The 25,921-nt window shown below is 39.8% G+C and overlaps 1 protein-coding gene across 1 annotated transcript in view; it reads right to left on the reverse strand.

The window, feature by feature from the left end:
* The window catches only part of LOC133611565 (leucine-rich repeat and fibronectin type-III domain-containing protein 2), a 376,941-nt gene that overhangs the window by 226,462 nt on the left and 124,558 nt on the right, over nt 1-25,921 (reverse strand). The window contains exon 2 of the mRNA XM_061968459.2: nt 3,291-3,380. The gene's annotated coding sequence lies outside the window, so the exon portion shown is untranslated. The remainder of the gene's footprint in view (nt 1-3,290; nt 3,381-25,921) is intronic.

Below are 25,921 nucleotides of genomic sequence, written 5' to 3' on the forward strand. Positions count from 1 at the left end.
GTCTTATGCTTAAACCAAAAATAAACAAAAGGTGAGTGCCGCTAAGAAAAGGCATTGAAGCTTTGGGAAGGCTATGCAGAACGAAAGTAAAACCGAACTGGCTACAAAGTAAACAAAAACAGAATGCTGGACGACAGCAAAGACTTACTGTGGAGCAAAGACGGCGTCCACAATGTATATCATGACTATCAACAATGTCCCCACAAAGAAAGATAAAAACAACTGAAATATTCTTGATTGCTAAAACAAAGTAGATGCGGGAAATATAAGACATGAAACTGCTACAGGAAAATACCAAAAAAAGAGAAAAAGCCACCAAAATAGGAGCGCAAGACAAGAACTAAAACACTACACACAGGAAAACAGCAACAAACTCCAAATAAGTCAGGGGGTGATGTGACAGTTGGTGACAGTACACCTACTTTGAGACAAGAGCTATAGTGATGCATGATTGGTTATGGTTTAAATTCAAATCCAACAATTGCGACAACGACTTTTTATTGTCAATTGAGTTTATGATTTCTGCTGGTGGTGTGCCTCCGGATTTTTTCAACGCAAAAAATGTGCCTTGGCTCAAAAAAGGTTGAAAAACACTGCCATAGAGTATATTTTGGCGCACCTTCACTTGAGCACAAAGCATCTCCTTCCTTCGTTTTCACTGTCTCCTCTCATCATCCTTGTGTTTCTGATTGAGCAGAGTGTGGGATCTCAGGCGCATGGCAAATTTCAATGTGATTTTCAAATTTAAATGGGGTCGTGAACAGGCAGTGGGCAGCCACTCCAATGTGAAATGTGCTTGGATTAATGCGTGTGCACACTTTTTTAATACATCTGAATTGTTTTGTGCATTAGTTTTCTGGATTTGAGCGTGCACCATTTTTGACCCACTAGGCCCCAGATCTTTATTATATTCTGTGTGCATTTGTGGCTGACTTGCAAAAGCTGTTCACGCTCAATCGCCAAGCAACCTGACATACTTTCAGCTATTTCGCAAAGAGGAATGGGGTGAAATGTGCAGTGTCTGGATGTCCCAGTCTGACTGAGACATATCCACTTAGACTCAATGCTATGGTTGCAGTCAAAGGTACTCAATATTGACCTGAAGGGTGTGAATACATGAATGTCAAACTCATTGTAAATCGGGGGCCACATGGAGAAAAATCTACTCCTAAGTGACCCGGACTGGTAAAATCATGGCACGATAACTTAAAAATAAAGACAACTTCAGATTGTTTTCTTTGTTTAAAAATAGAACAAGCACATTCTGAAAATGTACAAATCATAATGTTGTTGTTTTTTTTTACACTTACATGTTGCGGTTAATAGTATTCTACCTTTATTTGTGAATAAATTATGTGATAATGTTGATCAGTCAACTCATTGGTATTCATTTTCAATTATAAAGATTAAAAAATAATATAAAAATCAAATTACAGTATGTTATTTATGTAGTTTGCTCATGTTCCTCGACTGGTGCACTAACATCATGTGGTTTATTTTATTTGTTTACATATGTAGCATCATCTACAAAGATACAACGAATTGCTATTACGACATCCAGTGGACACATTTAGAACAGCAGTTTCTTTCATTTAAAAATTTCGGCTCATTTTTATACTTAGCAAACTCATCCCGCGGCCCGGAGAAAACCTATTTGTGGGCCTGAACTGGCCCGCGGGCCTAATTCGGCCCGTGAGCCTTACGTTTGACACCCCTGACTAATGCAGTCATTTACTTCCCTATGATCCTATTACGGTGCTATTATGGAAAACCAACTTTTCTTACCTGTTGGTACCCGTTTTTGTGTATTTGGTATCCCCATGAGTACTGAAAATTCTAAATAAAACCAGGAAGACATGGCTGAGATATGTCAAAACGTAGTCCTTGGGGTTTGTTTTCCCGGAATGCAAAGGAAAGTTGGCGCGGGGAAGGCGTGATTGTGAGTACATATTTATTAAAATACCAACAAACTACAAAAAAAGAAAGCAAACAAAAGGCGCGCACAATGGCGGAGAACAAACTTGGCTCATGAAACAAAACTTGCACAAAGGCAGAAACTATGAACAATAAACAAAAACACTTACTGTGGCATGGCATGAAGCATGAACTATAATAAACAGGAATCTCATGGGTAGCAGAGGTAGCATGGATGAATAGGATAGATAATGTCACCAGGACGATCAACAGACACAGACAGGCTTAAATAGCAGTGACATGATTAGTGACAGGTGTGCGAGTGCAAAGCGTGAGACAGGTGCGTGACATGACAGATGAAAACTAATGGGTTGCTATGGTGACAAAACAAACAAGAGTGCACAAAGAGTCCAAAAACAAAACCGAACATGACTAAAACAAAAACATGATCAACAGACATGACAAGATATTTACGAAATAATCGTACCTTTTTCTAAACCTGCTCCAAACGAGCTGTTTGGAATTCGAGACTTTAGTGACATATTTTGCCTTCAGGTAGAGGTTTACCAGAGGAGCTTGGCACGAATCCACCATTTTTGTTCAGCTGTAGTCAATACGTTTCTCTATTGTTCTCCATTCTTTTGTTTTGGGGCAGACTGGCAGATTTTTAGTTCTGATTCTTTTTTTCAAGCTGCGGTATGACCAATTCATTGAAATGTGGCTGATGCCCTTTAAGTGAATACTTGCAAATATGTCAGGACACCATTATAATTATGGCATTTTGTGCATCTAAAACGGCTTTCCTGAAATATATCAAATCAATAGTCAGTCCGACTATTACGGTTGTTACTAGCTGGCGCTGTGTGGTGCAGCGAACATAATTGGCAGTACTCAGTGAAGGTCACAAGCGGCTCTCGCTTCTTTTGCAATTAACCCAGTTTCTTTGCGAGGCTGCAATCTGTGGGGAAGCAATTAAAATCGGAACTCCTCCCATCGTGCAAAGTTCATAGGAGTGCAAAAAAAATAGACATTCGTTTGAGTGTTGGATACACTTTTTGTATCCACCTAAAAGTAAAAAAAAAAAAAAAAGGAAACAGTGGCAAGAACAAATATAAAATAGAATGTGAGAAGGACAAAACTGCACAAAGGGACCCTGTTTATTTAGCGTCTCTCATTTGTTCTTCAACTCGGTTATTTGCATATGCTTAAGAAACTGTATGAATGAAACCTTGAATCAGATAAAAGAGATGCCTCCTTGGTATGTATTAGTCAACCTGACTGTGTGTGTGCGTGTGTGTGTGTGTGTGTGTGTGTGTGTGTGTGTGTGTGTGTGTGTGTGTGTGTGTGTGTGTGTGTGTGTGTGTGTGCGCACTGACCTTGAATTCCCACTGCGGACGGTAAACAAGAGCCTCTCCTCTCTTTGTGCTGAAGAAGAAGTCCACCACCTCATCAATTCATTCTCCAACCTACAAGAACACATCAAAGAGAGAGGAGAGCAGCAGAGAATGAGAAATTGTCACGGTGTCACGTCTAAAAGTCTTCCTTCAGGAGGAAACATGGGATATGTGTGGTCAACCCCTGTCTGAGGTCTGCAGCTGCAGTCATTACTCGTATGGTGAAAGAACTGGATCGACTTCAATTACACTTGTAATATAGTATATTATGAGTCCACAGCATCACTATATGATGTGAAAATAGAATAAAATATAGTCAGCTTCCACTCTCCCAGTAAGACTTTACAAGATGTTGGTAATAGTCCCTTTTCCACCATAGGATATTTGACAGGAACTTTCCCATTTACCCAGATAAATAAAGTTCCCCCTGTGTTGACACCAAAAACTACCGAGGTAGATTTATTTCTTCAGGAACTTTTCTGAGTTCCTGCCAGCTAGTTGGGTCTTTTGGAATGTTTCCGGAACCTTATAGGTTGAACATAGTTGGGGGAGTTCCTATAACATATTTTTCAAACACACGACCGCCATTGGAATATTATTTCTTATTTCTTGTGTATTTTTTCTTACGACAAACTTGACAAAGGAGAGAAAGAAGAACGAAAGAAACTTTCGAAATGTGTTTCGTCTTAAGGTCCAGTTTCAATAAGAAGCTTAGATATACTGTATATAATCCTCTATACTAGCTGACACATTAATTCATTCAATCGTTCATTTTGTTCCATTTAATTCAAAGCAACAGTTTTGCATCTGACAAAACAAAAAGCCTTACAAACTCTGGCTTCCTGTATTACAAATGCCATGTTTGTTATAAATAAAGTTGTTTGAGAGTAGAGTAAATGGCGAGTATGGCCAACTCGATTTCAGGCAATCTCCTCAATGATTGGTCAAAACGACAGGGCGCCATGACCGCTACCGACTTTGAGCCGATGCTATGTGTTTGCGGTGCTTCCTTGTAAGTTTTTCGACGTGCAAACATGCCCTATTGTGCAGCATGGGGCTGCTCGACCCGCGAGAATTGCGGAAAGCTTTAACATCGCTTTCCCAGCAACCCGGAAAGAAGACGAGTATGGTAAGTGAAGGTTCGGAGGTAAACACGCAACACAAGGTATTTGTTTTGTTCAGGAGAGAACACACAGAAGCTAATACAAATAACAAGAAATGAACAAATGAAAGAAATCTCAGAATCTCAATAAAACTAAAATAATGCAATCCGGTAACAGCAGAAGAGAAAGTCAAATACAAATAAACAAATAAACGTTGGATAAGTAAAAGAAACCACATTTTGGGTGTAATAATTGATAATAAAATTAACTGGAAATCTCGTTAAAAAATATACAACATAAAGTGTCAAGAAATACGTCAATAATGAATAAAGCTAATAAAGCTAAAAAAAAGCACACCATATTTTCTACTGCTCAACAGTGCTACCATATCTGGGTTATTGTGCATAAGTATGGGGAAATAACTGCAAAAGTACACTTATTCACATAGCATGTTACAAAAAAGAACGATCAGTTAGAATAATAATACTGTCAGGACGTGGACTATGGAGTAGGGATGTCCCGATCCAGGTTTTTGCACTTCCGATCCGATACCGATATTGTTTTTGCACTTCCGATCCGATACCGATACTGACCGATACCGATACTGACCGATACTGGCCTATCCGAGCATGTATTAAAGTTTAAAGTTATTTAGCCTACTTAGTTGTCAGAATCATGTTGAAAAGGGTTTAATACTCTTGATAACAACTAGCCAGCTGAATTAGGGGAGTTTGAATAATACACAATGGTTGGTAACAAGGAACTGACCTGTTTATTCAAGGATAAACACAAAATAGACAAAATTATACATGACAAACAGAAATGGCATCATTGAACTAGGGCTGGGCGATATGGCCTTTTTTTAATATTGCGATATTTTAAGGCCATATTGCGATACACGACATATATCTCGATATTTTGCCTTAGCCTTGAATGAACACTTGATGCATATAATCACAGCAGTATGATGATTCTATGTGTCTACATTAAAACATTCTTCTTCATACTGCATTAATATATGCTACTTTTAAACTTTCATGCAGAGAGGGAAATCACAACTAAAAAAAATCACTATTTTTTTCATACGGTGTTGATGTGGAAATGTTTGCCTCGGCATTTTGATGGTGTGGACGTGTGGCACCGAATGGAGATAAGCGTCTCGACAGACGTTACAATATTTGAACAATGATGACGAAAACTGTTTTCTCTGTCGTGTCCGTGTGTCGAAAATTGTTATGCGCTTATTTTTTTATTTGATTTTGTGCGTGGCATAGATTTGCCGTGCGCAGAGGACGCTTGAGCAGGCGCACACCTTAGCGGCTGCGCTAGCATCACAGCTAACGTTAGCCATGCCGCTACCTCGCTCTCTGCTGGGGCGTATACGTATGTGACGTATGACGTGACAGTATGTGACGTATGACGTGACAGTATGTGACGTATGACGTGACAGTATGTGACGTATGACGCGACAGTATGTGACGTGTGTAAGAAGGTGCGCTCGCTGTCTGTAAGAGGGAGACACAGGAAAGAGTGAGAAGAGCCTGTCGTGTAATGCCAGCAGCTAAAAGCAACTGCGTGAGAATCCCCAGACCTGTGGATGTGTTGAAGGTGTGCTGGAAAATGCGGAACGGAAATTAGGGAGCAGCAGAAAAGTGGAATGTATTATTTAAATCGGTGCGTTGGAAAACACGGACCGGAGTTTTTTTTAAACTGGATCTGGATCGGCATTTTCCCATGCCTTGCCGATACGCATTTTTTTGCAAATATCAGCGGCCGATCCGATCCAAATATCGGATCGGGACATCCCTACTATGGAGTGGTTGTTTTCCCGAGATGCAAGTGAACTTGGACCGGACATGCCGTGAAGGTATTTTTATTTTAAACACTAACAAACTACAAAAAAATGATACAAACAAAAAGCGCGCTCACAGGCGGAGATAAACTTGGCTAAGAAAACAAAAACTAGGACAAAGGCAAAACTATGGACGTGAAACTAATAAAAACTTACTGTGGCATGGCATGAAGCATGAACTATAGTGGATATGAATATCATGGGTAGCAGAGGTAGTCTGGATGGTTAGGATATGTCACCAGGACGATCAAAAGACACAGACAGGCTTAAATAGCAGTGACATGATTAGTGACAGGTGTGCGAGTGCAAATGAATCAGGTGTGTGACATGAAACGTGAAACAGGTGCGTGACATGACAGGTGAAAACTAATGGGTTGTTATGGTGACAAAACAAACAAAAGTGCACAAAGAGTCCAAAAACAAAACCGAACATGACTAAAACAAAACATGATCACACAGACATGACAAATACATGATGAGTGATACATGCAGTGATTACAAACACATTGGAGGCAGCCACTGCAGTTGACATACAGTAAAAAGAGGATTCATATTCCTCGCAGTTTACCTGACACATGAAACATGACCAATTTTGAGAGTGCACAATCCACTTAGCCACCAGATGGCAGTAAGGTGTTGGATATTTTATAATGTGTTTTGTGGCAATTCCAACTTTGACCACACAGTGTGAGTTGCCACATAAAGTGGCGCTTTCCTTCCTTTTATAGCAAACTGCATTGCAAAATGATTAACCCCCTCTCTTCCTCTCACGCAAGATCCACCAAGGAATGGCGGCATATGAATCCCTTTCCTACTGTACACACACTGAAGTCACAATTTCTCTGTGATTGTTGGTCCAAAGCTATTTAAGATTTGAGCAAATTGAGGGTGATACGTTATTTTTTTGGTCGTTCTGTGTATTTGTTTACGTTTATTGCATCGTCGGGTGCATGTTAGAGAACCTGCTGCCCACTAAACACTGCAGAATGTGTCAAATATGGCTGCAAATGTTTACTTTCGCATAATAAAAGCACGTTTTATCGTAAGTTTATGAGCTGAAGTATCTTTAGAACTATATTTTGACGTATTATTTTATTTTATTTTGTCGGAAAAACTACCATTAAAACGATAGTTTTAAGATTTGCATGCATCCGGAAACAGCCGCACATGTCCTTGGTAGCAGTCATGGCGCCTGTTGCTTAGTTGGCCATACTCTCTTTATACACGACTTGATTGCCCTCACTTCTCCCAGTGTGGGGAGTCAGAGTACTGCTGAGGCACTGGAGGAGCGGAGCCTCCAGCTTGTCTTTTCACTACTTCAGAGTCAGATTACCAAGAATAATGTCACATTTACATTAAAAACATTAAACAGGCTGTAGATTATACAGTTTACAAAGTCAAAATTTAAAATGGATTTAAAAATTAATCGACAAACATTATTTTAGCGATATAGGTTGTGTTCAGTCTCGTGACTTTTGAACGTACGTTAATGAAGTGGTGGTCTACTGAACCGACTTTCTTTTATTTCGACTCGCTGAGTAGCACAAATTTGTTTTAAGAACTCCGAAACAGGATCAAATACAAAATATCAAAATACTGTTTGAATAGGAAATTCTAAATGTTAAAAGTATATCCAACACACCATTAAAAAAAGTGATCACTGCAAACATGCACGTTTGTCATCGTCGTTTTGTAAAATCTTGCACTCTTTGCCCTTCTTGATTACCTCTCGAGGAACACTGAAAATAACTTTAATCTTTTTTGCGATTTGTACAGTGCCAACAGCCTGAAACAAAGCAAGCATAGGGCATTTTTCTTTGAGAAATGACGCCCAGAACGCTTTGACAATTAAAAAAAAGTTAAAGTACCAATGATAGTCACACACACACTAGCTGTGGTGAAATGTGTCCTCTGCATTCGACCCATCCTCTTGTTCACCCCTTGGGAGGTGAGGGGAGCAGTGAGCAGCAGCAGTGGCCGCGCCCGGGAATCATTTTGGTGATTTAACCCCCAATTCCAACCCATGATGCTGAGAGCCAAGCAGGGAGGTAATGGGTCCCATTTTTATAGTCTTTGGTATGACTCGGCCGGGGTTTAAACTCATGACCTACCGATCTCAGGGCGGACACTCTAACCACTAGGCCACTGAGGAGGTAGGCGACCACCACTTCGAGTCTCCCATAGGTATATGAGCCAGATGTGACATCAGGTGAATACATCCTTATGGGCAAGCAGACCAGCAGCAAGACACACCCTCTTCCTCTTTCTCTTACAAACACACAAGTTAGGTGGTGAAGTGGTAACACACGCGAAAGCCTCATGATCGGTTTGTGTGCAAATATAGTAAATATTAAAAATAAATTTGTATATACAGAAAATAGCAGTTTAATGGACAAATACTCATATTTATTTGATGGTATTATTATTGGTTTTTTTAGTTAGTTTTTTTTTTCCCTCCATCATGACAAGTGAGGCTCTGCTTCACCTGCCTACCTTGACTGCATGTCCCTGCTTGGAATACAGTTTGTCAGATATGAAGTGAACATTTAACATTTGAAATGTCCAAATACATTTGTGTTTTGTAGCCCAGAAAAGCAAGGTCGTGCACAATAATGGCAATTGTAGCACTCATTTTTGAGGAAAAGTACCAACTTTAGTACTTTAATTGGTCCTGACCAATGTTATCTGTACCAGCCCGTACCTGGTTTACGAAAAATACATTTTTGATACCTGGGTTGCATTTTACGTTACATCCGCTGGCAGACTCGGCTTCATCTCAAGCACTCGGCTGGCAAACAGACATACATATAGCAAACTAACTTTAGGTAATGTTGCAAATTTCCATGCCGGCAAAGCAAGCATGTATAGAAAGCGTTTGAAAATAAGGTCCCCCTTTTAAACCTAGCTCAATGCTAATTTGCATTGAATATGCCATACACATGCTACGGATAAGCATTTTCAAAAGGTAATTTTAACACTTTCAAATATGGCAATCACAATTACAACTACATTATTGTAGTTGTAATTGTGGGGCGGTATAGCTCGGTTGGTAGAGTGGCCGTGCCAGCAACTTGAGGGTTCCAGGTTCGATCCCCGCTTCTGCCATCCTAGTCACTGCCGTTGTGTCCTTGGGCAAGATACTTTACCCACCTGCTCCCAGTGCCACCCACACTGGTTTAAATGTAACTTAGATATTGGGTTTCACTATGCAAAAGCGCTTTGAGTCACTAGAGAAAAGCGCTATATAAATATAATTCACTTCACACTTCACAACTAAGATGCACAATGCACTCAAACTGCTGGTGTGCAATAAATATAATACTTACAGTGGAAACACTGTTAGACTGAACAAAATACAAGACTGGCAGATTCTACACATTCTACTTTTTGGCTATGGCAACACCTCGGACATGAATTGAATGCATAATGGCAAATTAGACTGAGAGTACAAGATGTATCAACCGGAACACTCAGTTATCGGCTCAGTCCTAAATGTCACATCACAAAAAAATATCAAATTAACTTTCACTACCACATGCACACCGAGGAGTGGAACGGTTCACACAAAACACAGTTTAGATCTTATGACAGTTTTGTGCATACTTGCCAACCTTGAGACCTCCGATTTCGGGAGGTTGGGGGAGAAGGGGGGGCGTGGTTAGGGGCGTGGTTAAGAGGGGAGGAGTATATTTACAGCTAGAATTCACCAAGTCAAGTATTTCATATATATATATATATATATATATATATATATATATATATATATATATATATATATATATATATACTGTATATATAAGAAATACTTGACTTTCAGTCAATTCTAGCTATATATATATATATATATATATATATATATATATATATATATATATATATATATATATATATATATATATAAATAAGAGAAATACTTGAATTGCAGTGTTCATTTATTTACACATATACACACACATAACACTCATCTACTCATTGTTGAGTTAAGGCTTGAATTGTCCATCCTTGTTCTATTCTCTGTCACTATTTTTCTAACCATGCTGAACACCCTCTCTGATGATGCATTCTGCTTCGTCTCCTTGTTGTGTGCGCAGTTGTGCACTGCACTCTCTAAAAGCCGTAGATGTTATTGTCACATATGCATGTACAGTAGATGGCAGTATTGTCCTGTTTAAGAGTGTCACAACATTGCTGTTTACGGCAGACGAACTGCTTTACGGTAGACGAAAACGTGACTGCTGTTGTTGTGTGTTGTTACCGCACTGGGAGGACGTTAATGAAACTGCCTAACAATAAACCCACATAAGAAACCAAAAACTCGCCCTCGATCATTCTACAGTTATAACGTGATTGGTAAGGCACACTGTTTATATTGTGGGAAAGCGGACGTGACAGGCTGTCGACACGTCACTCAGGTCCGCCTGAATTTCGGGAGATTTTCGGGAGAAAATTTGTCCCGGGAGGTTTTGGAGAGAGGCGCTGAATTTCGCGAGTCTCCCGGAAAATCCGGGAGGGTTGGCAAGTATGGTTTTGTGGCACGGTGAACATTGTTTTTCACGTATGATCCAAACTACACATACACATATGAAATCTTTTTTTTTTTTCAAATTTGTTTTTTCCTTTTAAATATTTTAGAATTCCATGTTTACCATTCATCAACATCGGGCCTGATTTTCTAAGATCCAAATACCCTGTGCCAAACAGCGTGTGCAATCTATAAAAAGTGTGGACTATTAGTGTGTTGTGTGCGGTCTAATAACATTGCACATGCTATTCTTAACTGGTGCAGACCGCATTATTTAAATTATATTTTTGTAGTTTTAGGTACTATGTAGTTTCCACCATGGAGAAACCCATTTACTGCACATTCATCTTATCATGCTCCTACCTGTGGTGTTTTGCTATCAAACAAGCAACAGACATGTACCACTTGTTATGGGCATTTTAGAAACAGTTCTGTCAGGAAGTGTTAGTGACGAACCTCAAGATGCAGAGATGGCAGGCTTGGTGCAGGACAACATGATTGAATGTCCAAAAATGCAGGTAAAACACTAACCAGGAACCAGAAGACAGGAAACAGCAAACAGGAACAAGAATCAGGAAACAGCTCACAGCTTACAGGAAACAGCTAACAGCTGACTGGAGGGCAAAGCAGGTATGAATAGTAGTCTGATTGGCAATTGCCACCCGGTGTGCCAGACTGCCAATCAGGTACAGGTGAGGGAAACAAGCGCTAAGGGAGATGTGCAGGAAAAGGAACCAAAATAAGAGCGCTGATAGGAAATAAAACACAAACACAGAGGAAAAACCAAAACATAACCAAACTGTCAGTGACACGCCTGACAAGTTCATTGCATGCACGATGAAACCTACTTTTTTTTGCGCTCACGAGAGAGAGGCTGCACTTACTGTGCTCAAAACACAAGAAAATGCATATTTCAAGACGTTTTTCTCGTATATGTTAATATATTCTAAATGAAAAAAACAAAACTGCATTTAAAAAAAACACCAGCCGACACCAAACGTTTTAATCAGCCCATTAGCTCACTCAACATGCAGCTATAATATTATGAAATTATGTTGCTGTAAAGATGATATGTCTAAAAAAATTATATATATTGCAAATATGTTGACACACACACATTCTCTGTTCCCTGTATGTCTCTTGGGAGCTGTTTGGCTCTGTATTTTGGAGTTAGTTTTCTAGTTTTTTCGCATATATGTCTTTGAGGTGGCCGCTTCAAAGTCTGAGTGACAGGTGTCCCAGAGGCAGGCAAAGAGCTGACCAGAGAAGGGTGCAGGGCTGCCGGCTTGGCCAGCTCTATGGAGGTGCGTGTTTGTGAAGCGTATAGTCACCGTAAACACAATTTTCCCAGACAAACAGTACTTCTCCACACAATGACAGCATTTCAAGAAGAGTAGAAGAAAAAAAAACATGATCAGAGCAAAATGCTCCGAATCCATGTAAGGTTAACCGAACGTTTCAAATAGTTTTCCTGTTTGTTCTATCCCTAATAGACACACACACAAGTACCGAAAATTGAAATTGTTGTGTACCAATACCGATTCCAGGTCCCCGTAAATGGTGAAAGGTACCCATCCCGAGTCAAGGTGCTGTACTTAAATCTAATGGTATTCCTTTACAATATGTGAAAGGGGATCATTTTAACAACTATATGTGTGGACAACTTTCCAATAACAATGAAAAGAGTACTTTCTTGGGAGCATGCAACAATCACTTGGGTACTGTTGTATATTTGATGGCCGTGTGATGGGTGATGAGCCAAGGAGACGCCAAGAGGAATCGTCAAAGAAAAAGCTTTATTTTGTTTCAGCGAGCCTCGGACTAGAGTTGCAACTCTAGGAGAAGAAGTGCCAGATCTCTTCATTCTGCTGTCTTGTCGGAACATTGTGTTTAAATAGCATTTCTTATAGACCCCTCTCCTGGTGGGTCAAACCTTGATGCCGATCAGTCTGGCCAACACCCAGTTTATTTATTTTACTGAGAGTCAACCTGTGATGATTTGGGTTCGGTGACCTCCGACCAATATCCTCTGTCCCTTTGTGTCATACTTGCCAACCCTCCCGGATTTTCCGGGAGACTCCCGAAATTCAGCGCCTCTCCCGAAAACCTCCCGGGACAATTTTTCTCCCGAAAATCTCCCGAAATTCAGGCGGAGCTGGAGGCCACGCCCCCTCCAGTTCCATGCGGACCTGAGTGACGTGTTGACCACCTGTTCACACGTCCGCTTTCCCACAATTTAAACAGCTAATGATCGAGGGCGAGTTCTTGGTTTCTTATGTGGGTTTATTGTACGGCAGTTTCATTAACATCCTCCCAGCGCGGTAACAACACACAACAACAGCATTTCGTCTAGTAAAGCAGTTTGTCTGCCGTAAACAGCAATGTTGTGACACTTTTAAACAGGAAAATACTGCCATCTACTGTACATGCATATGTGACCCACCCATAATGTGTCACATTTTTGTGTTGATTTATTTATTTTATTTTGTGGTTTGAATTCGTTTTTGGAGCTGTCATTCCACATTTATCAGTATTCACATTGGTCAGTAGGGGGCAGTAGGGCGTTTCTTCCCAATTGAATGCTATCACCTGCAGACCGGAAGTGTCTTGTCATTCTGATGAGCGCGACCAGTCTGTGAACAATTGAAACGTCCTGTGTGCTTTTTCGTCCTGTATATTAGGTTAGTTTTGGTGAATCAACTCACTGAATAATATCCATGTGATCTTTATAAGTTTAAGTACACATTCTGATGGTGGAGCCTAACTCTAAAGTGTTTGTGAGTTGTAGTTTGTATTTGTGAATGAATCCAGTGCACAGCTGCAGTAATCAATACAAAATAGCGACTTGAGTACGCAATGTTTATATAGTAACTTCTGATCCTAATTCAGACTCCCAAATTAGAGCTCCCGTTTTCTTATTGATTTTATAATGTATATTTGTATAATGTGTGTGTTCTGAAATAGTGACAGAGAATAGAACAAGGATGGACAATTCAACCCTTAACTCAACAATTAGTAGATGAGTGTTATGTGTGTGTTTATGTGTAAATAAATGAACACTGAAATTCAAGTATTTCTTTTATTTATATATATATATATATATATATATATATAAATAAATAATAATTTATTATTTATATATATATGTAATAAAATATATATATATATAGCTAGAATTCACTGAAAGTCAAATATTTTTTATATATATATCTTAACCACGCCCCCAACCACAACCCCCACCCCACCACCGACCACGCCCCCCACCCCCCACCCCCACCTCCCGAAATCGGAGGTCTCAAGGTTGGCAAGTATGCTTTGTGTGGAACTTAAACCAGATGTTGCTAAGGTCTCAAATCTTCTTTCTAAACCCGACACCTACATTATTGTGTTTCCCACTTCCTTGGGAATTCCCTGAAGGCCAGGGATGGACACGTGCACTTTGACCTTAGTAGAAAACTGCTTTTAAGGCCTACTGAAACCCACTACTACCGACCAGGCATTTTGATAGTTTATATATCAATGATGGAATCTTAACATTGCAAAACATGCCAATACGGCCAGGTTAGCTTACTAAAGTGCAATTTTAAATTTTGCGCCGGAATATCCTGCTGAAAACGTTTCGGTATGATGATGCCTGCGCGTGACGTCACGGATTGTAGAGGACATTTTGGGACAGCATGGTGGCCAGCTATTAAGTCGTCTGTTTTCATCGCAAAATTCCACAGTATTCTGGACATCTTTGTTGGTGAATCTTTTGCAATTTGTTCAATGAACAATGGAGACAGCAAAGGAGAAAGCTGTTGGGGGGAAGCGGTGTATTGCGGGTGGCTGCAGCAATACAAACACAGCCGGTGTTTTATTGTTTACATTCCCGAAAGATGACAGTCAAGCTTTACCATTGGCCTGTGGAGAACTGGGACAACAGAGACTCTTACCAGGAGGACTTTGAGTTGGATACGCAGACGCGGTACCGTGAGTACGCAGCTGCGGCTTCCAAACATTTGATCGCTTGCCCGTACGTGCGTGCCGCTATGTGCATGTCACGTACGTAACTTTGAGGACTTTGGGGAAATATATGTGCTGTATGAACTTTGGGGAGGTGAACGGTACTTTGGGCTGTGGGATTGAGTGTGTTGTGCAGGTGTTTGAGTTGTATTAGCGGGTTATATGGACGGGAGGGGGGAGGTGTTTGTTATGCGGGATTAATTTGTGGCATATTAAATATAAGCCTGGTTGTGTTGTGGCTAATAGAGTATATATATGTCTGGTGTTTATTTACTGTTTTAGTCATTCCCAGCTGAATATCAGGTTCCACCCGCCTCTCACAGCATCTTCCCTATCTGAATCGCTCCCACTGCCCTCTAGCCCTTCACTCTCACTTTCCTCGTCCACAAATCTTTCATCCTTGCTCAAATTAATGGGGAAATCGTCGCTTTCTCGGTCCGAATCGCTCTCGCTGCTGGTGGCCATGATTGTAAACAATGTGCAGATGTGAGGAGCTCCACAACCTGTGACGTCACACGCATATCGTCTGCTACTTCCGGTACAGGCAAGGCTTTTTTATCAGCGACCAAAAGTTGCGAACTTTATCGTCGATGTTCTCTACTAAATCCTTTCAGCAAAAATATGGCAGTATCACGAAATGATCAAGTATGACACATAGAATGGACCTGCTATCCCCGTTTAAATAAGAAAATCGCATTTCAGTAGGCCTTTAACGGATTATGTGACCAACTGCAGTCACAAGCTACTTCCAATCCTATCAGAAAATTATACCTGATAAAATTAACCACAGTACACTTGCATCTCTCCTGTTATCTCCATGCATGCAGGTTTGTGTGTAAATTAGCTGTTTTTTTTAATCAGATAAATCACACTTTTGAATTTTGATTAATCACCAATCTTTGTACTGTCATATGTATTGACCTGATCACTGACAGTGTTGCCACACACACTGTCTTTCAGGTACCGTATTTTTCGGAGTATAAGTCGCACCGGAGTATAAGTCGCACCTGCTGAAAATGCATAATAAAGAAGGAAAAAAACATATATCAGTCACACTGGAGTATAAGTCGCATTTTTGGGGGAAATTTATTTGATAAAACCCAACACCAAGAATAGACATTTGAAAGGCAATTTAAAATAAATAAAGAATAGTGAACAACAGGCTGAATAAGTGTACGCTATATGACGCATAAATAACCAACTGAGAACGTGCCTGGTATGTTAACGTAACATATTATGGCAAGAGTCATTCAAATAACTATAACATATAGAACATGCTATATGTTTACCAAACAATCTGTCACTCCTAATCACTAAATCCGATGAAATCTTATACGTCTAGTCTCTTACGTGAATGAGCTAAATAATATTATTTGATATTTTACGGTAATGTGTTAATAATTTCACACATAAGTCGCTCCTGAGTATAAGTTGCACCCCCGGCCAAACTATGAAAAAACTGTGACTTATAGTCCGAAAAATACGGTAATCATCCACGGTTAAGTTAAAGAAGCATGTGCATAAAACATACATAATTGTATTAAGGGACTCATGATGTCATTTTAATGAACCATACATTTCAATTACATATTTTGTATAATTAAGACCTTATAAAGTGTGTGTGTATATATATAATTTTCTTTACACGCAATTACGCAACTATTACATTGAACAATGACATGCTACTTCAAATGTCATCAGGTGAACGTGTCACACAGCTTCAGATCAGATATAATTGAGGGCACCAATTTAGGTCGGACATGGCAAATACTTTTTTTTTTCAAAGCAGGTGCCTGCAGCGTACATTCAGCAACCACAAGCGAGCTTTACTCGCGCTGTAGCAATTATTGCATGGCACTGCCATCCATAGCTGTTCTCCTAGAAATTCATAATTTATGACACATCCTTGTTTTTGCCTCTGGGAACCTGAATGCTATTATCCTACTGAAGGGAAATGTGATTGGGCAGCCGCGATCTCGGTTGCTTCTTTGAAGCCCACTTTCTTCAAGTGCTCTTTTCTACAGTTGCTCTAATGCGTCATACTCCAGCTGAGCCGACCCTTGATGTGTTGGGGCATTATCGGCCATCCTTTCACTTAGGATGGTAACTGTGATGCTTTGTCGGAAAATAGAACGTAAGAATTGCTTAACTGTGATGATGTACTTCAAACTGTGTGTGAAAGCCACTCTGTCAATCTGTTCCTGTGGTTGCCCTGCTTTGTTGTATTCAACATCTGTAAAACTGAAAACAGAACAAAATAACAGTTTGAGACTTTTGATGTAGTTCTTGTTACTCCATTTTATACATGTGCACCACACACATCGTAGATAGCACTTTGTGTGCAATTATGTACCACATCTGTGATGGCATGTTGTTATTCTATTTTTTATAAATTTGGTCTTTTTTTCAAGATGGCGCCACTGTAGTGGCTGCTGGTTGCAGGAGCTCTTTGCTCTTGTGCTTCCTTTCTGTTCTTGATGTTTCCCTCTTGTATTTTGTGGTGTTTGCCTCTTGGTTCGAGTCCCTATGGGACATACTTGCCAACCCTCCCGGATTTCCGGGAGACTCCCGAAATTCAGCGCCTCTCCCGAAAACCTCCCAGGACAAATTTTCTCCCAAAAATCTCCTGAAATCCAGGCGGACCTGAGTGACGTGTCGACAGTCTGTTTTCACATCCGCTTTCCCACAATATAAACACTGTGCCTGCCCAATCACGTTACAAGTGTAGAATGATCGAGGGCGAGTTCTTGGTTTCTTATGTGGGTTTATTGTTAGGCAGTTTTATTAACGTCCTCCCAGCGCGGTAACAACACACAACAACAGCAGTCACGTTTTCGTCTACCGTAAAGCAGTTTGTCTGCCGTAAACAGCAATGTTGTGACACTCTTAAACAGGACAATACTGCCATCTACTGTACATGCATATGTGACAATAACATCTACGGCTTTTAGAGAGTGCAGTGCACAACTGCGCACACAACAAGGAGACGAAGCAGAATGCATCATCAGAGAGGGTGTTCAGCATGGTTAGAAAAATAGTGACAGAGAATAGAACAAGGATGGACAATTCAACCCTTAACTCAACAATGAGTAGATGAGTGTTATGTGTGTGTATATGTGTAAATAAATGAACACTGAATATATACAGTATATATATATATATATATATATATATATATATATATATATATATATATATATATATATATATATATATATATATATATTTATATATATATATATATATGTATATATATACTGTGTATATATATACATATATATATATATATATATATATATATATATATATATATATATATATATATATGGGATGGTGTTTTTGTTTTGTTTTGTTGTCTGTCTATGCTTGGTGTAATCGTTTATGCGCAATATGTATTATTTATTGCACATTATTGTTTTCTTTCGTCTTGTTTTACTTATAGTAAGTATGCAGTTGGTTGCATCAGCTCTGTGCTCTTTTAATGTATTTTATGCCCTTTGTATTCTTTAATGTTTCCCTTGTGTTTTTACCTTATTTTTTGTGGACTTTTTGAATCTGCACTGCAACCACCTAATTTCCCCATTGTGGGATAAATAAATGATATCCTATCCTATCCTTCGAATGTAGTTCTGTCATAGTTTTTACTACTTTTTGACCGCGAGGTTAATTTTTTAGTAGACTTTGTTTCCCATTCACAACAAGAACTGATGCAGGATTTTCCCTCGACTGCAAAGATACATGTGGCAGTGGGGGCGTGGTCAAGGGAATGGTTATGGGCGTGGTCACCTGACATCATCTAGTAATTTGTTTTGCATACATACATTTAAAAACAAATCAGTTATCATTAATTAATATTTTCATATATGTATTCTATTGTTTTGCAATATTTGCAATTGTTGCTGCTTTTTGTACAATGCGCTTTGAGATTTTGTTCAAGTGTTAGAGACTTTTAATGACTATTTTAACTCTAAAGGCTTAGTGGCCACATGCGTGGACAGCACCTTTTAGCTCTCATTTCCAAAATTGTGTACACTACTGAATTGGAGTCTTATGGCCGCTAATGTGGACACTTATACTGCCATCTGGTGGTGTCAGAAGAGTATAACATACAATGGAATTTCGAAAAAAAAGTGTACAAATAAGAATCAGCATGTCACTAAACATGAAGTACACGTTTGTGTACTTATGGACTAAGTACATCATATCAAAAGATGATTCTTAGTTTTTATTCTAATTAGGGTCCAATAAGCCCAAATAGCAAAGATAAATAAAAAAAAAAGCATGCAAACAAACAGCTTGGGCCCTAAGAGGTTAAATAAGAAACACTAGCAACAAATCTGGCATCTTCTTCTGGTGTTACTATAGACTGTACTCGTGTTTAGAGACTCTTTACTTCTGTCCCTCGATGTCCCTGATGAAAGAGGCGAGCTGCAGCAATCACGACGTCACACTTGCTTCGCGCTGTTGCTCAGTTGGACTTTCTGTCCTCTTAATATTTGCACATTTTGTAGATGGCTGTCCGCGGGTGTATCTGCGATATATTAAAATTACGTCCACACTGCAGACATTCTGACAATGCTCCAGACCAGTGTTTTTCAACCTTTTTTGAGGCAAGGCACATTTTTTGCGTTGAAAATATCTGGAGGCACACCACCAGCAGAAATCATTAAAAAAACGAAACTCAGTTGACAGTAAAAAGTCGTTGTCGCAATTGTTGGATATGACTTTAAACCATAACCAACTATGTATCAATATAGCTCTTGTCTCAAAGTAGGTGTACTGTCACCACCTGTCACATCATGCCATTTTTTGCTGTTTTCCTGTGTGTTTTGGTCCTTTACTTGCGCTCCTATTTTTTCTCTTTTTTATGTATTTTCCTGTAGCAGTTTCATGTCTTCCTTTGAGCGATATACCCAATCAAGCAATCAAGAATATTTCAGTTGTTTTTATCTTTCTTTGTGGGGACATTGTTGACTGTCATGTCTTGTTCGGATGTACATTGTGGACGCCGTCTTTGCTCCACAGTAAGTCTTTGCTGTCGTCCAGCATTCTGTTTTTGTTTACTTTGTAGCCAGTACAGTTTTAGCTTTGTTCCGCATAGCCTTCCCTAAGCTTCAATGCCTTTTCTTAGGGGCACTAACCTTTTGTTTATTTTTGGTTTAAGCATTAGATACCTTTTTTACCTGTACACTGCCTCCCGCTGTTTCCGACATCTACAAAGCAATTAGCCACCGGCTGCCACCTACTGATATGGAAGAGTATTACACGGTTACTCTGCCGAGCTCTAGACAGCACCGACACTCAACAACAACACATAATTTGCAGACTATAATTACTGGTTTGCAAAAAATATTTTTAACCCAAATAGGTGAAATTAGATAATCTCCCACGGCACACCAGACTGTATCTCACGGCACTACCGCGGCACAGTGGTTGAAAAACACTGCTCCAGACAATGACGTGCATTTTGTTTTACATCCCGTTGCGGCAGTGGGGTTTTTGGTAATCAAAGTCTATTTTTGGGGCTCGAGTTTTCGGTACATCACTTCTCAATAGGCCGCAAATAATAGGCTATAAATATAATTTCAAACTGAAATGACCAGCTGGTGTTAATGTTTTATGTTCTAGTGGTTTGGATTTGATGTCAGTTTTTCCCCTGTTTGCAAACACACCGCCTGACAGGTGATTGCCGCAGAATGAGGAAGTGTTGTTGTGAGTAATCGCAGGGACGAGAGGTACAATCTGTATGAATTGTGCTGTTTGTTGTCATAAGATTGGTAATATAAGTTAAAAATAGCCTTGGACTTGATGTGATTATTTTAGGGGGCTACAATACATTATATTAGATTATTTTTTTAAAGTAAAAAAAAAACACAAACTTATTTTCAAGGTGTGGCGGTAATGAAATGTTGTGGCGGCGTGCCACATTCAATTCCATTAAGAGATTATATTGTATGTTATGTGTCATTGTACCTATCACATGTAATGGAATCTTATTTGCATTTGAGTAATTAAAGTAGGTCTAATAGGAATTATCATGGCATGTTTTGCAGTATGCAAATAACTTGTTCATGTGACGGACGACAGTATGTGCTATGTTTAGCTGTTGAATATACATTATACCATGATATTACCATAGTGTTTATTCAAGATGAGGTTAAAAATGTGAAGGTGTTGTAAACTGAAAATGTAATAGGGCTGCAGCTATGGATTGTTTTATTTGTCAAGTAATCTATCGAGTAATTTGGATAAAACACACTGTGTGGGACGGCGTGGCGAAGTTGGTAGAGTGGCCGTGCCAGCAATCGGAGGGTTGCTGGTTACTGGGGTTCAATCCCCACCTTCTACCATCCTAGTCACGTCCGTTGTGTCCTTGGGCAAGACACTTCACCCCTTGCTCCTGATGGCTGCTGGTTAGCGCTTTGCATGGCAGCTCCCACCATCAGTGTGTGTGAATGGGTGAATGTGGTAATACTGTCAAAGTGCTTTGAGTACCTTGAAGGTAGAAAAGCGCTATACAAGTATAACCCATTTATATAGCCTCAATGTGTATTTTATGGAAAATAGTTGAAATAAACCAAAACATGTGCTTGACATAGGTTTTATTCTTTTTTTGTGCATCAACTTTGAAATTGTATTTTAACATGTGTGCAATAATAAGAATAAAAAAAGCAAGATTTTTTAAACATAAAACTCCGCCACATACATCATGGCACTTACACCACTGCTCTCATGCGTGCTCTATTGCAGAAACTTTGTCCGCATATTTACTCCACGTGGTCTGGATTTGATACATGTTCATTAGTTACTTATTAAATGATTAATCAAAGCAACAGAATATAAATCAAAGCTTTGTTGTAATCAAATTAAAAGATTTGATCAAATAATCATTGCAGCCCTAAATTGCAATACCAAGTAATTATTTTATAAGTGATGAGGCCCAGTGCTACTATGCAAACGAAGACGATCCATCAAAAATGTGTGCGTCCATATAGAACTCAAATTGGGATAGCGGCTAGCCTGTAAAATTTTTGTAGATACTGTATGGTTCTGGGCAGCACGGTGGAACAGGGGTTAGTGCATTTGCCTCACAATACGAAGGTCCTGAGTAGTCTTGAGTTCAATCCCAGGCTCGGGATCTTTCTGTGTGGAGTTTGCATGTTCTCCCCATGACTGCGTGGGTTCCCTCCGGGTACTCCGGCTTCCTCCCACCTCCAAAGACATGCACCTGGGGATAGGTTGATTGGCAACACTAAATTGGCCCTAGTGTGTCAATGTGAGTGTGAATGTTGTCTGTCTATCTGTGTTGGCCCTGTGATGAGGTGGCGACTTGTAGCTGCTGATATAGGCTCCCCAAAAGGGACAAGCGGTAGAAAATGGATGGATGGACTGTATGGTTCTAAAAAGCTGAACAACCAGCACGTACCACTGAATTATATATACACATCTCTGTATGAAGAGGGGATGCATAGAGTGCGTTTCAGCAAAACAAAGCAATGCCACAGTGACCTGAGCAAACATGCTTTCAACCGCTGCTGGTACTGGCGACTAAATGGAAAAGTCACAGCATGCATTCAAGAGAACACAAGCAGCATGATGGGAGCTGGTCCTGAATACATGGAAAGAAAGCTGCAAGTCTATTTTTACACTTCCATTAACACTGCAATGGATGGCAGATCCTCAACGTAAACAAGGTTGCTCCTTTCCATCACAGTGTGACCAGACGCAAAAAAAGTTGCACAGTGATATTATGCATGGAGAGTGTCTGCCAAACAATTACACAGCTTCTTGTATTGACAGAAAATAGCTTGGCTGCCACTCTGAAATGTGTTGCAGATATTGCATCAGTAGCATAAAAAAATGGTTGATGGTGAGTTAAAGTAGCGCATTGTAGCGGGGGTGCAACAATTTATCAACATAGTCGACACATTTGTTGTCAATATTAGTTGTTGACATCATCGCGTGTTTTTCTGGAAGTTAGCAAGACCAGAAACCAGCAACAACAGGAATTTAAAAAATGGCTATACTCACTGGCAGCAACAGAAACAACAACACCACCACAGGTGAAAACATGGAAACTATGGGAACAGTTTACCCTAAACACGTCAGAAGTGGACCTTACTATTCATGGCAGTACGTTTGTAATCGTGGGCATTTTTAAGCGGAGGCTTGTCGTACATCTAGAGCAGGGGTCGGCAACCCAAAATGTTGAAAGAGCCATATTGGACCAAAAATACAAAAAAAATCTGTCTGGAGCTGCAAAAAATTAAAAGCCATATTACATACAGATAGTGTGTCATGAGATATAAATTGAATTAAGAGGACTTAAAGGAAACTAAATGAGCTCAAATATAGCTACAAATGAGGCATAATGATGCAATATGTACATATAGCTAGCCTAAATAGCATGTTAGCATCGATTAGCTTGCAGTCATGCAGTGACCAAATATGTCTGATTAGCACTCCAACAAGTCAATAACATCAACAAAACTCACCTTTCATGCACAACCTTAAAAGTTTGGTGGACAAAATGAGAGAGAAAAAGAAGTGGCATAAAACACGTCCTCGAAAGTCAGAGAAAGTTATACATGTAAACAAACTATGGTGAGTTCAAGGACCGCCAAAATTAGTAGGACAAAACGGCGCTCGCTAAATACTCGAATCAGTGAAGCATGTTTAATACAAACAGTGTGCTTTATAACAATTAGGGAGGTTTGTGTCATGTTTGTCCTCCTACAGAAACCATATTAAAACAAAAAATAGATTTTTTTTCCCCTCATCTTTTTCCATTTTTCATACATTTCTGAAAAAGCTCCAGAGAGCCACTAGGGCGGCGCTAAAGAGCCGCATGCGGCTCTAGAGCCGCGGGTTGCCGACCCCTGATCTAGAGGATAAGGTCTGCGACTCTCCTCATTAAGAGACTCTGTTGTTAGCTAGCTAGCTAACAACAGAGTCGTATTCATTCAGCAGAGCATTCAAATACATTTTTTTGTATCTTGTCTGTGAAAATATGTTTTTTGTTTTTTTAAACAAGAGTCACGGCTTCTTCTGTGGCCACTCCAATTCAAACTGACTCAGTGTGCGTGGTGAGTGGCGACGAAGGCCCCGTTTACACTAAACCGGATAAAGTTATCCAGGGTAAATCACACCTAACCTTATCCGTGTCCACACACAACAATGCCACCATTTAAGACCCCCGTGCCCCTCCGTCTACGCGACCTAATACGCATGCGCGAAAAATGCACACGTTTATAGTCACCTCCAGTGTTGCTTTGTGTGCAAGTTCTTAAATGTAACTTAACTGAACAATATCCAGTGTTGTGGTATTTCAATTAACTGGAATCCAGTGTGCTGTGGGGCCCTATTGTAGTGAATCACACCTGAGCCATCATAAATTAAACAAATCTTTATTAGACACGTAAACAATGTGATAAAGAACATTTTACATCAATCAATCTCGGGATCTAGATATCTGGTCAGGACACTCCTCACTCTTTGGCCTTCGCCTTCATTGTCCATTCGTTTTTGGTGACTTGATATACTCTGGACCTAGACGTTGAGTCCGCGACATACATGGCGGACAATAACTGATACAGTCTGCTTTGCCAGTCCAAAAGCATTCGTCGTTTTCCGTAGTTTTCCCTCGACGGCCAGGTAATACAAAGCACACGCTACCTTTTTTATCACATTCACGGGAGCCCGCATTCTCGTTGACTCTTTTTCGACAAATGGACAATGTTTTTTGCTAAGTAGAATCACAGCTGACCACGACATCCGAAAGTTCTCTTGCCGTCTGAGAAGTGTTGTATCCGAAATAGCTGCAATCGCTTTCTCTTAAGGTACTCATCTGTAATTTCCATAAGTGTCTGTACAGACGGAAGGAGAAGCACGGGCATGTCTGGATGACTCGCCTCCATATTTCCAGTGGTTACGTCCAAGTTACGAAACCGCTTTATTATGAAGCTGGCTGTGGCGTGTTCTTTCTGACGTCACTTTCTGTGTGGGGCGCGGTCTTTCTGGCGTCACTTCCTCTCCGAACTCAGTTTGTAAACGATCAATGAGTCCATACAAAGCTAAGTGCCGGATATTCAAGAAATACACTGCGCACTTACCCGTGTAAAAATTGGTCCGAGGAGAGGGACCTTAAACGCAGGTTTAGTGTGGCTGAAACGGGACATAGGCTCAATAATTATTTGTTTAAACAGACATAGCCTAAGGCCCAATCCCAATACACCCTCTCACTCACTACCACTACACCCTCCAAATGAATCAAAAAGGGGTAGAGTTGTGTAATCTTCCGTAAGAATTGGGACACCACTGTCTACGTCACTGCATAGTTTACGTTCGGGCACATAAGCGACTTTATAGTTTTATGTTTGCACATACGTCCCACCTTGAGTTGTACTGACACCAATATTTTGTTACCAAAACGTATATCGTTATGTATTTCAAGTACAGGAGCGTATCTAGTCGATACTACTATGATTACATTGATATTTTTTAGCATCACAAAGTCTTTTTTCGTTGTTTTTTTTAAATTATATTATGATGAGGTGGCGACTTGTCCAGGGTGTACACCGCCTTCTGCCCGAATGCAGCTGAGATATGCTCCAGCACCCCCCGCGACCCCAAAAGGGACAAGCGGTAGAAAATGGATGGATGGATGTTTATAAACTCAGGAAATATATCCCTGGACACATGAGGACTTTGAATATGACCAATGTATGATCCTGTAACGACTTGGTATCGGATTGATACCCAAATTTGTGGTATCATCCAAAACTAATGGTATGTATCAAACAACAGAAGAATAAGTGATTATTAAATTTTAACAGAAGTGTAGATAGAACATGTTAAAAGAGAAAGTAAGCAGATATTAACAGTAAAAAAAACAATAGATTAATAATCCATTTTAACAGCTTGTCCTTTATAATGTTGACAAAATAATAGAATGAGAAATTACACAATATGTTACTGCATACGTCAACAGACTAATTGGTAGTCTTTGTTTGCTTACTTACTAATAAAGACAAGTTGTCTTGTATGTTCACTATTTTATTTAAGGACACAATTGCAATCAAAAACATATGTGTAATGTACCGTAAGACTTTTTGTTCAAATAAAGCCAATA

The sequence above is a fragment of the Nerophis lumbriciformis genome, linkage group LG08 (assembly GCF_033978685.3).
Source record: "Nerophis lumbriciformis linkage group LG08, RoL_Nlum_v2.1, whole genome shotgun sequence".
Lineage (NCBI taxonomy): Eukaryota > Metazoa > Chordata > Actinopteri > Syngnathiformes > Syngnathidae > Nerophis > Nerophis lumbriciformis.